The sequence below is a fragment of the Vidua macroura genome, chromosome 4 (genome assembly GCF_024509145.1).
Source record: "Vidua macroura isolate BioBank_ID:100142 chromosome 4, ASM2450914v1, whole genome shotgun sequence".
NCBI classification, from domain to species: Eukaryota; Metazoa; Chordata; class Aves; order Passeriformes; family Viduidae; genus Vidua; species Vidua macroura.
Window position 1 is genome coordinate 68,918,403 of NC_071574.1, and position 14,987 is coordinate 68,933,389.

The 14,987-nt window shown below is 42.6% G+C and overlaps 1 long non-coding RNA gene across 2 annotated transcripts; it reads left to right on the top strand.

Annotated features, from left to right (window-relative positions):
- Positions 1-3,697: 3,697 nt before the first annotated feature.
- Positions 3,698-13,327, top strand: LOC128806360 (uncharacterized). 2 transcript variants are annotated; one of them, XR_008436790.1, is made up of 5 exons: positions 3,698-3,812; positions 3,913-4,098; positions 4,846-4,911; positions 5,838-6,097; positions 13,140-13,327. It is a non-coding gene; the product is annotated as an uncharacterized LOC128806360 (long non-coding RNA). The 2 variants fall into 2 exon arrangements; XR_008436789.1 differs by lacking the exon at positions 13,140-13,327 and having other exon boundaries at positions 5,838-6,488.
- Positions 13,328-14,987: the final 1,660 nt, after the last annotated feature.

Sequence of the window (14,987 nt, forward strand, 5' to 3'; positions counted from 1 at the left end):
TCCACCCTCAGAGGGAAGGAAGCACCCAAGACTTGCAAATGCTCATGATCTAAAGGAACAACAAAAGTCACGGGTCTGATCTGCAAAAACTCCCCAAGTTTTAGTAATTACATAATTGGCATGGCTACGGCTATGTTAGTCCCTAAGCTAGCCTATCTATACATGCCAGGGGGTTTAAGATAAAGGGGTAGGAGGAAAGGGAAGGGAGAGAAGAAGAGATGAGTTATAGGGAGGGAGAGAGAGAAAGCAAGAGAAAAAGAGAGAGAGAGCAAAAGAGATTAGCAGCCATGGTTCCAGTGTCGATCCTGCTGATGGTGGTCTCATTCCTGGTTCAAGCCTTCATCCAGATGGGATTTCCAGGGTCCTGGGAGCACTGCCTGGGCTTGAGGGGGGTCCTTTGCATGGAGGGTTTTCCCTGTCCTGGAGACAGCTTTCTTGCTTTCTGTGCAAATTTGTTGTCACACACTGTCTGCGTTTTCAGACCTTTCTGGAAATAAGTCAGAGGCGTCAGGGCTCTTGAGTGGTCTTGTATGTTTGTCCCTGAAAAGTGCTGTTCTCCCTCTGCATGAACCCCTTCTCCAGTCACAATTTCTCTCGTTATGTTGTTCCCAGCAGTGCTGGGTTACTCCCAGCAGATCTTGTGTGTTATTACCAAGGCTGACTCCACGGCCGTGCAGCTGTGGCTGTTTGAGACACTCACACCAGCCTCCCATCTCCTGGGACTCTCCACCTGTGCTGCTGCCGTGGGATGCTGAGCAGGCTAAGGCCACCCAGCCTGCCTGGGACCCGGCCTGTCCTAATCCTCAGGCTGTCCCCCCATGCAGGGACACCGGCACAGCCTGCTCAGAGCCCAGAGAGCCTCCCTGAAGTGGGAATGTCACCCTTGAGTCAGGAATGGGTCAATAAGTGACACACTCCAGATCTCTTCAGGAGGCTAATAATAATTTTATTAGGAATCTATTCCTTTTTATATACTGTCCCGATACAGGTGGGCCTGATTGGTCATTCAATCAACATACCATCACCATTGGCTAATTAAGAAAACACCCTTTGGTAAACACCTTATGAGAAGACAACTGTTCAAAACACCAGCTGCAAGATTGTTTTAATTCTTTCTCTCAGCCATCTCAAAACTCCCCAGAACAATTCCTAGGAAAGTTTATCTGTTTCTGTCTCTGACCAGGCTGTCAGTATCCGCAGTGGGAGGGATGTGGCCGGTGCACAGCCTGCAGCCTGCGAAGGCCATCGCCTTGTGTGTGCCTGAGCAAGGCCTGTGCCTGCGCTCCTGCAGCGCTGCTCAGGCTTTGGTCACTGTCCCTTTTCCCCTGGGACCAGTCTTGGTCTCTCTTGTCTTTGGGACAGTACTTCCTCACTGTCACATTGCCCTTGGGTCTGCTCTTGATTGAGAGATTCTTTCCACTCTTCCTTAGCCAAGGCTTGGTCTCTGGCACTGGCGGACTGACCCCACCACTGCCTACAGCTTCTGCCCGCTGAGGCCATGGGATTCTGGCCAGCCGGCGAAGGGCTGGCCTGGCTGCAGGGGCTGTGTGGGGCAGCTGCCTGCCTGTCTGCCCCTGCAGCTCTCACCTGCTCCCCAAAGGCAGGAGAAGCTGCCATGGCTTCCTCTTGGAGGGCAGTACCTGCTGGCTCCGAGCCAGTGGCACCGACTGTGGCAGGAGCTAATGAGACAGAGTGAAAATTTAACAGGGTAGAAATCCATTTGGATTTAGGTGAAATGTGCCGCTTTGAGCTTGCTAACATAAGTCAAATATGTTGTTTAGTCTGGTAACTGCAGCACTAGCAAAACTGCCCCAGATGAAGAGAAAGAATGCGAATTTCCAAGCTAAAGAGATAAGAGATAAGAAAGACTCCTCGGACCTTGAAACAGACAGTGCAGAGTGACCCAGGAGTTCTTTCTGTACTTTCTGACGAAAACTGAGTACAAGTGTAACTAGCTGTAAGTGTAACGTGAAATCAGCAGAATGAATATGCATGAACGTATTGTGAAATGCTATGCACATGTAAATTAGTAAGAGTAATAAAAAAGGATCGGGAGTTCTCAGGGGCGCACAATGTCCTTTGAAGGGAAACAATTCCCACATGTGCCCGGCGCTGTATTAAACATACCGTCCCTACAAATCTTCATTGGAATCATGGGGTTTTGATTTTTCATCTGCATTTCACTGTGCTGGGCATAGCAGCGACTGTCTCTGCTGCTGTCTCAGGGCCCAGAGTGCTGAGAGAGCCGCACACCTCCTGGGCAGCAGCGTCAGGGTGCTGCTCATTCACTGGGCCCAAGGGCTTGACCCAGAGGTTGTAGCTGATGCGCTTTTCCCCTTAGGACAGCTCTTTGTCGTTGTTGTTTTCTCCTTGGGACAACGCTTCACTGTTGTCCTCTTCTCCTCAGGACAACACTTCAACATTGTCATCTTCCCTTTGGGACAGCTCTTGGTGTTTCTTGTCTTCCTCTTGGGACAGCTTATTGTCATGGAATTTCTTCCCTTGGCCAAGCCCCTAGGGGCTGTTACCTTGCCCCTATTGTTCTTCCTTGGCCAAGGCCCCTCATTAGGTTGGAAAGTTTGCTTCCAGCCAGTCCAGCACTCTCTGGTCACTGGGGATTTTCTCCAATTTCTGAAGAACTGGGCTGGCTTCCCTGAGCAAGGGCAGAGTGTGCTCTGCACGGGCTGGGCACCTCATGTTCAGCTCCCGTGGGGGCTCCCTCTGGGACAGGGTGCTCAGGTTCTCTGCAGGCTTTGCAGGCAGTGGCAGAGATGTGCTGGGGAGGTTTTGCCTCCCCCTTTGCACACAGGACGCTGCTGGGTCCTGCTCTGACACTTGCCTGGGGCACCATGTCCCTGGAGGCCAGCCCAGGGGAGCTGACACAGGCCTGCCATGTGCCCCCTCCTGCTCTTCTGTCAGCTGCTGCCAGGGCCTCTGGAGCCCAGTGGAGACCACACAGGACATGTACAGGGATGTGGCTCCTGAGCCCCACACAGGTCTGCTGGGATGTGCAGCTGCCCACTGGGCTCCTTGTCTCCAGCTCCTGAGAAGGTTCTGTCTCATGGAACAATGGCAGTGCTGGGTCCTGCTGTCCCAGGGGAGCTGGCACACACAGGCTGTGCTCCCAGTCCTGCTGGGCTGTCAGCCGCTGCCTGGGTCTCTGCATCCCGGCGGAGGCCATGCAGGAGACTCACACAGAAATGTGGCTCCTGGATTCAGTGTGTGTCTCCTTGGGCTTCAGTGCAAGGAGACACACACTGAATCCAGGAGCCACATTTCTATGTGAGTCTCCTGCATGGCCTCCACCAGGCCCTCAGGCTCTGAGAGCTGCTGGCTGTGCCCTGCTTAAGGCTGTTGCCCCAAGAGTTGGGGTTCACCTTCTCCTCCATTGCCATCTCTGTTCTGCTCTGCAGCAGAGCTCTCCAGGGAGCTGCTTCCTCGTGAGGGAGCAGAGTGGCTCTGCTGGGAGGAGATCCTTGCAGGTCAGGGCAGTGACACCCTGCAGTGTCACAATGGCCTCTCGGTGCTGATGCAGCCCCACATCACCAAGGGCCCTTGAAGGCATATCTGTCACAAAGGGTCACACCCAGCACTCGTGGAAGAGTGGAACCATTCTGATTTGCCTGGAAATGGCTGTGCCCACAGGGCTCAGCCCCTGGACTTCCAGACTAGGGGTGCCCAGGGTCCCATGAGGCTCTCATGAGGCTCTCAGCACAGTCCCCCATGACATCCTGATCTCCACATTGGAGAGCTCTGGCTGTGAAGGCCGGGTGATTTGGTGCCAAGCACTTGTCCCGATGGACACAGCTGTGGTCAGTGCTCCATGTGCTGGTGGAGGGCAGGGATGAGGGGTGTCCTCCCAGGACTCTGCCATGGGATGGGGGCTCTTTAATATCATTATCAATGCCACAGAGAGTGGGATCGAGTGCACCCCCAGCACCTTTACAGCTGACAGGAAGCTGAGCTGGACAGGTGACACAAGTAAAAGAAAGGACCATACAGAGGGACCTGGCCAAGCTTGAGAAGTGGAACTGCAAGAACCCAGTAAAGTGCAACAAGTTCAAGGTCCTGCACCATGGATCGGGCAATTCAAGTGTAGTAAGAATAATTCAAATATGCATCTATGCAGGGACACATATAATGCACACACGTATCACAGGAACACATTGAAATAGCTCCTGCAACTTTTTCAAATCAAGAGTTCAATTTAGTTTCAGCTGTCTCTGCTTTTTGACCTCCATGGAGCCATTTAGACGAATCTATCTTGAGATTGGTGAGGTTGGTGAAATCCAATATCAATACTTCCTGTCTCTGGCACTAGCCAGTAGCAAACCCTGGGAGTCTGGGCATGAGAAGAAGTGGTATTCTCTGGAATGCACTCTTGATCTGCTATGTTTTAGGCTTTAGCTTCTTGTGGAGCCACAGTTGATGCTTTTATACTGAAAATGACCTGCTCTTGTGGTCAGAAGAAGAGTTACCATGGAGAAACACATGGTTAACCTTGAGTGGTTCAAGTCAAGCTCTGCATAGCTGTAGGAAAATTTTAAAACCCATAATTTCAGTCTCAATCTAATCTGGCACATCAGTTCTTCAATGACTATTCCCTCACTCAGAAGATCCTTAGTGTGCAGATGGGAATGTTGCCCTCTAAGGGGATATCTCTCCTAGAAATAATGTGAAGTGGAAGATTGCTTTATTTGGACAATGATCCAAGCAGGGATTCATTGGGCCAGATGGCTAGAGTTGTGCTAGACACTCCAGGGTTGGCAATTATGGGGCTGGACGAAGTTGCCAGTGCTGTCTATAGATATGTTTAATTTTTTCTAATACATCTGCCCACAATAGGTTATGCAAATCACACCACTAAGCACCCGTCATTCCTCATCAGCTCTTGGGAGAGTAATTTATGAGGTAATTACACAGATAATAGGAATGTTGCTGCCATAGACAGAACCCCCCAATGTCCAAAACGTGGACACTGCTGCACTCTTTCCAATTACAGAAAAGCCGAGTGTAATGGAAATCAAATTTTTGATTCCACCAAATATAACCTCTGTTACTATCACACCTTCTTAACCTTGCAAAAATAAAAAAGTGTTTCCGCATTTAGTTATATTGTGCCAGATATTATGTCTAACAAAGTTGGTTTTTTAGTGTACTTTTCTAAACTTGCCATAGTTTAGGCTGTCTTGAGAAGAGGGAGTTTTATGGTCAGTCTTCAAATAAGATTATTTTTTTCCCATTTAGATTTTGAGACTACTGTTAAAAATATAGCATTTTAACAGACCTTCTGGCATCATTCATAAAGATTTAGTTTTATGCTTACAGTGAGTATCAAGCTATACTTCAAGAAAAATTGTAATAATGCTTTCTCACATACAGAAATAATGGAAAGATGAAAATAAGATTGAAGTAAAACAGCCACGAAGATCAAACACTTTTCAATGTGTATATTCAGACAAAAAAGTAATGAGTTCAGCTAACTGGCCTCCTTTAGGGCTAGTCAAAGTTTCTTCAGTCAGAAACGATCCTCTAAAAAATGTCAGTAACTACTAAATAATGTTATAGGGCAAAGACAAAACCAGTTAATCTCTTTGGTGTAAAAGAGGTCATTTCTATAGAAAAAGACCCCAAAAATTGAGAGAAAACCCACATATGTAATATATGCTTTCTGGTGTTTTTCCATCCTCTAGGATTTTCAATCAATATTTGTCATAAAATGTCATAATTGCATTGATCTAATGTCAGGTCGATGGCATAAGAAAGATTTGAAATGACAACTTGAGTAGAGGGATTGTTGAATTTAAACTGATATGTTTGCCTTCCTGTCAAAACAGTGCACGATCCTTCAGCTCATCAGCCACCTGCCTGAGCCAAGCCGACTTCAAACAGCAACGCTTCGATCAATATTTTTGGAAACAAGCTCTATTGTTCCTTTGAGGCTTTTGGTTCTGTTTTCTCCCTGTCACACGCTCTTCAAATCTAAATACCAGGTTATGAAGATACTTATTTCACCTCAGCATGGCCTTTGAGCATGGGAAGTGCATGTTGATGCTCCTAATCTGTAGTTGAGCTCACCAGCAAATAGACTGAACAGGTAAAGCTACTAAGGAGATTTCATTTGTGTAGAGTTTGAGTTAAATTTTTCACAATGTATCAGTTTGTAAGAAATTAATCACATTTATATGATATTTGCTTGTGATCATCTAGAAACCTTCTACATAGCGGAAGTCTCTGTTCTCTTTGAATTTCTCTATTCTGCTCCCACCAAAACATATTTTCTCAGATACACTGGTTGGATTCTCCTCTATAATCTACTTTGTGGAAAATCATACTCAGAGGCCTTCCACTGGTGGAAAAAAGGTGTAAACTCTTGTGTCAGCCAATAACAAAATAAGCTAAGAAAGCACAGTTCATTTCCCATTTTACTTTTTTCTTCAAAAGTCATCATAGAACTAAAGAATGGAAAATAAATGTCTTCATTTTGACATTTTTAACTGAAGTGTTTTCATTAGTATTTAAAAATAGTTTTACTTGAAAATGCATTGACATTCATTTTTAAAAGGCATTCAAAGAGAAAATATTTAACTTCTGGGAAAAAAACTGTTCAAACATATTTTAAATTTGCTAAGAAAACAAAGAAAAAAAAATCAGTTTAACTCCTATTTTGTTTATTTTTTTCAAGGCAACTATTAAAAAAAAAATCTATACACACTTGTCGTTTTCTTGAGAAAATGAGAAACTCGCTCAGCCTGCTCCTCTTTAGCTCAACACAATCTTCTTTGAGACCATCAACCTCATTAGATTATTTCTTTCACCAAGGCATCTCCTGGTCCCCATGGTCCAGTTCACCTTGTTAATGAACTACAAAAAAAAAACTTTTCCAGAGAACAACCATCACATTTCAGGCTGGAAGTGCAGAAAAACTCTTTGGAGTGCAGAAAATAGCCACCAGACTTGTGAGAAGCTGTACTTGTGATTCTTTCTTTCTTTCTGTGAAGCTCACCTGGCAGATTTTCTTGTGTCCAGCAATGTGGCTGAGCTTCAGGTTTTCCCTCTAATGTGATGTCAAAATAATCCAGAAACATGAAGGCAAAATAAGTTTGGTTTTCTTAGGAACAACTGAAAACCCTTCTTCTGTTAAATGAAAGCATGGAAAAGGCATTAAATACTTGTGTGTTTGGGGATTGTCCAGAGTGAGAACAGAATCATAGAATCACAGACTGGTTTGGGTTGGTAGGGAGCGTAAAAATCATCTTGTTCCAAACCCCTTCCATGGTCAGGGGCAACTTGAACTAGACCAGGTTGCTCCAAACCCCATCCAGCCTGGTCTTGAATACTTCCAGGCATGGGTCAGAAGCATCTTCTGAAGTTATCTTTTTTAATTCCTAAATTTTCAAATGAAATAGTAAAAAAAGGCTCTAGGGCAGTATTGATTGTAAGTGTTTTGTTAATAACCTGAGATGAGAGGGAAAAAACTTTTTATTTCCAGGCAGGAATAATTTTGAATAGATGCAAAAACTGGTTCAGGAACCGGTTCTAAGAAGAGGCTTCACAGAACAAGGTTACCCTGTGCCAGCAGCTCTCACTGTGGGCACATTTGAGAGACAGGGAAGCAAAAAGCAGCCTTGCATACCCCACAGGGGCATAATTAATGTCATTACCCATCAGGGAGCAGCTGGCACAGGGAGTTGTTCTTACATCAGAGATGTTGTTGCTATTTCCTCCTTTGTGTGCTCCCACATTGTCCCCTTGCTGTGGCTAATCCAACACAGCTTCCACTCCTGGGTGAGGAAGCAGGGAGCAGCTTGGATGATAATGGACATGTTATGTGAGAATCTGACATTGTGGGGCTTGTGATAGGACTACAGCAGGAATTTGGATGAGTTTTGGAAGAGAAGTAACTCTTCTCTGTACTTGTGATGACCCTTTAACTTCCAAAGCTGTAAATTAATGTTTTCAAGTCTTATTTTTGGAGAAATATTTGACAGTGTGCCAGAATTATGACTTACATCCAGCAGCACCTCATCTCTCCTATATGAGAATTGGGAAAGTTTCTGTCTTAGCAAGGTGTGCGTTGTATTTCTGTTTGAAAGAGATCTTGCTGTTATTTATAACACTGAAAGCCTAGAACAAAAATAGACCAAATAAATCACTTATACTAAACCAAATAAATCACTTATATAAAACTCTTTTGATGTATTATATAAGGGCTTTTCCTCAATTTCTAATTCTAAAACTAGAGGCACATGTACTTGTACTCTTTTATTTTGTTTCTAGTTTTCCCCAGTCACTCCCTGTTTTCATGATATATTTTCTAAAGGCTTGTGATGACAGGCACTTATAGCAAGAGCATTGCTCATCCGAGAAAACAAAGCTTAGCTGAATTCTCCTACAAAGTCCCTCTGCATGTGGCCTTAGTTCTAGCAGCAGCAAAATGAAAATGAGGAGTAGATAACAACAATTAGAAATGTGGTTAAAAATCTTGAGACAGCACTCAGACTTCAGTTTTCAGCTATAAACAAAAAATATCAGCAGAAAAAATATGAGTGCATGTATTTGGGGAAAAAAAATCCAAAAACAAACCATGCCTGGAATAAAGAGGAACAGGGTTAAAATAAGAGGGGGGATATGGAAGGTGTTTGCCAGGATAGGAAAAGAGAGAGGATGAATTAACTGTGCAGGGAGCTTGCTTCACACAGGAGATGGGACAAAATAAACCTGAGGAACAGAAAATGTTGTATTTTGTATAACTGGCAGAGCTGAAGAGAATTCTTCCTAACCCAGCAGTTTGAAGCCCTTCCTGAGTTAGGAGCTCTGGGAAGTGGGTCCCAGAGTGTCAGGAAGGACCCAGAGTGGGATTCACAGTGGACACAGCCACAGGGACACAGGAACAGGACACAGAGGGACTGTGACTTTGTGGACAAGGCTGATGGAGCAGATTGCTGGGGACAAGTGAAGAATGGGGGATGCTGTGCCAGAAGAGGGGAGAGAAGCCACAGGAAGGAGAATGGCTGGAGGAAGGTTTCAGGAGGAGGTTCAGGCCATGGTCTCGGCTGGTTGGTTCACAACCCAAACCCTGCCAGTCAGGTGCTTTGCTGTCTGTGCTCCTGCTGTGAACTTTTTTCTGAACACTAAACCTTCGCCTGAGACACTCTGCCCAATAAACATATTGCAGCAGAGAATTAATTAGTAGAAAATTATGGGATGTGTAACAAGTCAGCCTTAAAATAAGTCTCATTGCCACTTTAAGAGGAAAATGAAAAAGGGTTCCATCCAGTCAGATCAAAGATCCACTAAATTCACTGTCCTGTCTCTGGCAGTAGACAGTACTGGATGTGTAGGAGGAGCAGACCCCTTCACTTGGTGACACAGCAGCATGCAGGCCTTCATTCAGTTGCCCCCACATAGAGGTGCTTTGGTTTTTAAGATTCCTGCTTGGCCCTTCACTGCTGCTACAGAAAGCACAGGCACGTGGGAGCCATCCAGATGTCAAACACTGCAGGTGCCTGTGTGTGGGAATGGAACTGAGACACTGAGCTCTTTCAACTCAGCTGACAGGACCTTCCCTGATAGCAGTGAGGATCTGAGGGGGCTGGTTCAGAAGGAGACTCCACAGAGCATCAGAAACAGGTCAGATCAGATGAAGGCCATGTACATGTGAACATTTTATTCTCTGCTGTTTATTATTATCCAGGAGTTTCTGTCTCAAGCAGAAACTCAATGCCAGTGAACCTCAGAAGTCATCGTCAACTTGGGCACAATTGAGTTAGCATGACTTAATGAGTTGGGTCTCATCAGCTGGACTGTGCTAATTGAGTGCCTGCATACAGCCTGCACAAATAAAATGCATTAGCCTAAGGGTTAGGGACATGGATTTAAGCTTCTGTATCTTATTTTGCATTTGTGAAAAGACAGACATGCAGAAAGGTGAGATACTATAGCTTACCTGATGAGAACCTATCACTTACTAAGCCAAGATTTCCCACTCCTACTGGATTATAGATGTGGCTCACTCTTTCAGGGGAGTACATTCCTTTAATTTTTTAAAACAAATGAATCATTGAAAATTTATTCAAAGCACGGTTGTGGCCCTTTGTATCTTTCTGATGCAGAGAATGTCTATCCCTGTGTGCACTGTACCCTCAGGAATAAATAAATGATTTACACGTTTGTAGGATTAAGGCTTTGGAGCACATTTTTGAAAGAATGAATGTCAAATTGCTTGGGTGGTTCATGTAAACATGAGAGTTGTATTAAAAAAACAAAACAAAACAAAACAAAAAAAACTTTAAAGTTGTTAAACCAGATACTTCCTTTCTATTCCTTCCATGTGAATGTGATCAGTTTAAACAAAAAACCAAAACCTGTTTAAACCACACATGTGGATTAAAGGCTAAGGAATCCTTACAGAGATGAACTTGGTGCTTCTGCTTTTGAAGCTTATGGCAAAGCAAATTTGGAGAGTTCTACTTTTTGCCTGTGTTTTTCTTGGTGCCTGCCTGTCCACCCCCTCTGTCACTCTTCCACCTTAACTGCTGGTTAACCAAGTTAACTGCTGGATAACCAAGTCCTGCAATGCAGAATTACCTGTTCTGAGTCTTATCAGATATATGAGAGTTCAAAGGGAATATTATGCTGAAAATTATTGCCACTAATGTGAAGAAGAATACATGGAAATTGAGCTGCTTGGCAGGTGATATGACAGGTTCATACTATGAGATCTGCAGGACATGCCTTGGTAGATGGTTCTGGCACTTCCTGATGCCAGTCCCAGATGCTTGTGAGAAAAACATAATAACAGCTGTGGAAACAGGATGACCATGACAAGGAGCATGGGGAAATGTTCCTACACCTACTTGTTAGGCTGAAGTTTGCTTTTGACTTGAACTGAGAGATTACTTCCCTTTATTACCTTTATAAATACTAACATTCACCTTTTTTCCAAATAAACCTTCACTTTCCTTATCTTTGCTTGGGGGATTCTACAGTATTCAAGTTTTAAAAGCATTCAGTATTTTAAAAAGGCAGGAGGAAAAAGGAGGTCAAAAGACAATAGAAAGAAATATTTAATGAACATTCTAACTCATGGGCTACTGCTTGTGGTATTTAAGAGCATACAGATATTTTCTAATACAGCAATGTATACCTCATAAGTTTTGTTTAAGAAACAGTTGTGTCAAAAATAAGTTTTAGTTTATTTACAAAACATCATCTTGCAGAAACTTATGGGCCAGCATAGAAAAATGTATTACAGGAGAAATATGCTGCTCTACTCTGAAAATGGTAATGCATATTTATTTAGAATGTGTGCTGGGAATAGTATTCATTTTGGAAAATTACTTCTAGATTTTGATGTCTTCACAGTGCTTGTGTGTGTGTAGATTATTTTTATTTTTGATCCAACATTTCTAAATCAATGACCACTGAGCATTTTAAAAAATTATTTTAATGGAAATATTTATGTGCATATCTTAGTATGTCTACATGATTTACCTGTTTAAAAAAACACCAACCTATTGGAAAGTGCAAGTTTTGACCGGCACTAATGGAGTTAAGTTTTAGAAACAAGAGATTTCCCTGCAATTCCATGAATTCAAGGACAAGAAAGTAATGCTCTGAGTGGCATTATAAAAGAAATAAGTAATCAGGTTGCTCTTGATTATTGATATATAAAATAATATTAAATAAATAAACTGGTTGTTCTGAGATTACAAAGGAATGAGACAGTTAAAAACCCATCAATATGGAAACAAAGACTGAAAGTGGAGCCAAGGCTTGTTTCCTGGGTTGGATATTCAATAGACCAATACAATATGGAATGGAATAATTCAAATACAATATCACTCTCTTAAACATTTACTCACACCACTTAGCATCCTGTGATCCTTTCCATAAGAAATGCAGGCACCAAAACCAACTATTAAATACATCAACTATTGAGTGCAGTCCACCTCTGCTGGATTGACTCGAGATTAAATGAGTTAATTGCATATTCTCTCAGTATGAAGCACTCAAGCCACATATAAAGAGAGGATGATGCTTCTGAGAAACAGATTAATTGAAAATGTCAATTAAGAAAAATTATTGAAATATTCAATCTAATGAAACTGGAAAGAAATACATGGAAAACATGAATCTTTCCCCTTATTGAAGCTGAAATGTGAAAAGTAAATCAATGTAAGAGGAAAGTCTGGACACACACTGGGGAGCTGTGTGAGGGATTATTGTAGAGCAGAAAAATCAGCAGCACTTCTATAAGGAATCAACATTTCCTTCAGTGCTGGTGTCTGTCCCAGCCTTGCCTGTAGAGTGTGTGGTTGTGTGTGTAGGCACACAGCTGAGTGCTGTGATCAGCAGTGCAAGATTCATGAGGGCAGTGGGAGATACAGGGGAAAAGCAGCTTGATTTTGTAGCCCAGTGATGCAGCGACTCCCATGGGGTTTATTCGTCGTTCCTGATGTTGTTCACATGTTTTATTCAAAGACTATTTAGTTCGGTGTTGGTAAAAGAGTTTGACACTGCCATCCCCAGAAAGGGAGCAAGCACTAACTGTGAGCTTCCAAAGTCAGTCTGGTTTTGTCTGGAAACTCTTCATCTTTTCACCTTCAATTTTGATTTTTTTTTAGCAGCAGTGTGGTACAGGAGGGATGAAAATTGTCTTTAGTCCAGCCTGGTGCCTGTGCAGGAAATTGGTGCGTTCTCCTTGCTGGGAGAAGTTGTGCTTTTAATTGTTTACTGCCTCAAGGAAATCCACAGCTCCCCATCCTGGGATTTCTAACCATGGGGCTGGCATCGTGGAGGTGGCACCATCCCTGCCTGGCTTTGAGAGAACCCTGGGAGCCACTCTGGTGCCAAAGGGAGACCACTGCTCTTCCAAAGGGAGGTGTGGTTCCTGGAGAACGGGAAGGGCACTCAGACTGGAAATATTCTGTCCAGTGCCACATGAGCACCAATTTTACCTTTTAAACAGTAACTATGTTACAGACTCTCTTAGCACCTTCCTTTTTGAAGGGAAAAGTCACTTCCCACGTTATTACAAAAATATATTTATTTATCCACCTGACAACATGCAGAACTACCGTGAGAACGGCAGTTTGTGTTGGAACTGATCAGCTTGTTTTACCTGTATCCTCCAGCACTCAGATGGACTCAGGCTACACAATATTGGATCAGAGGAAAACTCACCTGACAGAAATCTACCTGGCTCTGCTGACTCAGTGGTGTGGATGCATCTGGATCACACACAGCAGATGAGCAGGACCCCAGATGCTGTTAAATGACATGTGCCACTAACTTCTGTAAAGGATCAAGGACTTTTGTTTTGTTTTGGGTGAAAAGTCAAACTCCAGATTCTGGTAAAAAAAATAGGATGGACAAAAGGGAAAAAAATCTTTAAAAACAAATTAAGCAAATAAATAGAAAATCAACTTTTTTGATATAATGGAAATGTAAGTTGTTACTCTCTAATGGTCGATAGGTAGAAAATAACAGCTCAAGATATAACCTTAGAAAGGAAGAAGCTCAAAGTTTTTAAAGCTGGGTTAATGGAGGAGCCTCTAAAGCCACCATGTTCACTGTGTTAGCTCTACAGACCCCAGGCTGACATCCCAATACTTCACATTTCTCCTAAATTTATTTCCTAAGCAAGTTAAAAAAGAGTGGGAAAATATTTTTAAAATGTAACCACTGCAGGATTGGGGAAATAGATATTATTGAACAAATCTATATAATTTTCCATATGATGATGATACAAATGTGCAAGTTCTTCTCTCTGATGATGGGAATAAATGAAAGTGGAATGAAATGCACACTATTTGCTAAGGCTGCAGAGAGCAGAATTTACATGCTGAAAATAAGGATTCTTTTGAATTTATTCCCTTTGCTGACAGAGTTAAAGATCAAATCTTCTGCTGGTGCACATTGATGTCTCTGCAGCAGCAGCCCAGTGCTTTGTGCCATACTGTAGTGATTTGCACAATTTGTATTTGTGCTTTCTCCTGAACAGCTGTGCTTTGCTCACCTTTTTGCCTGAAAGGAGCAGTGCTTTTATTTAAGCAGCTTCTGGGAATCAAGGTTATGTTCACCCAGTCTTTAGTTTACTTAAACTATGATTTGTCAGGTGTCTGTCTGTTCTGTGACATCATACTTGTCACTTAACAACAAATTCTGTTGCTAAATAGGAGCTCATTAATGAGAATATGGAAGAAGGGGAACCCAGAGAAGACATGAGGTAAAAGCCATCATCTCTCCCCTGAAAAAGCACAGTAGGTCTTTGTTTCAGTTTGTTTCTTTGCAGCATTTGCAGTGAAAATAATACCAAGGGAAAATCCTGTTGCAAAACTTGAGTGTCTGATAGGATTTCTTGATGAATTTTCTTTTAATAATGAAAAAATTGTGAGTTTGATATTAGGGTCTCCTTGGTCATGGCTCCAAACAACTCCCTCCCTCTATGCTGATTCAAAGTCAAAATTTGGTTAAAATAACATGCTATAAAATGAGCTGTGTTACCAGGATAGGAATCAGCAGCATTCATACTTATCTTCCACTGTGTGCAAAACCTGTTAAGATCAAAATAAATATTTGTGCATTGAAGTTAAACAAATTTTAAGATGTTTCATAGAGATAAGTGATGGAAAGAATCTTCACTAGCTGGATAATCATTCTTCCACTGAAAATATGCTTGTATGAAGACTTGACCTGCTTTTACTTAATTAATATTTTCCCATAACCATCCTTCTCAGTTGAGCTGTTTCATGAAAGTAAAATTTGGACCCTTGTTAACAAAACTCCCTCAAGAGGATAAAATTAATGGTTTAAAAGTGTGTACACATCTGCACATATATGTATCTCTCTAATAAATGATACTTTTTAATTCATAAACCATAAAAACTTCAGTCTGACTAAAGAGAAAACAAAGAAAGACATTCCATGCAGTTACTGACATGCAATTTTTCCTATTTTTTAAATTAAAATTTTCCTTTTAA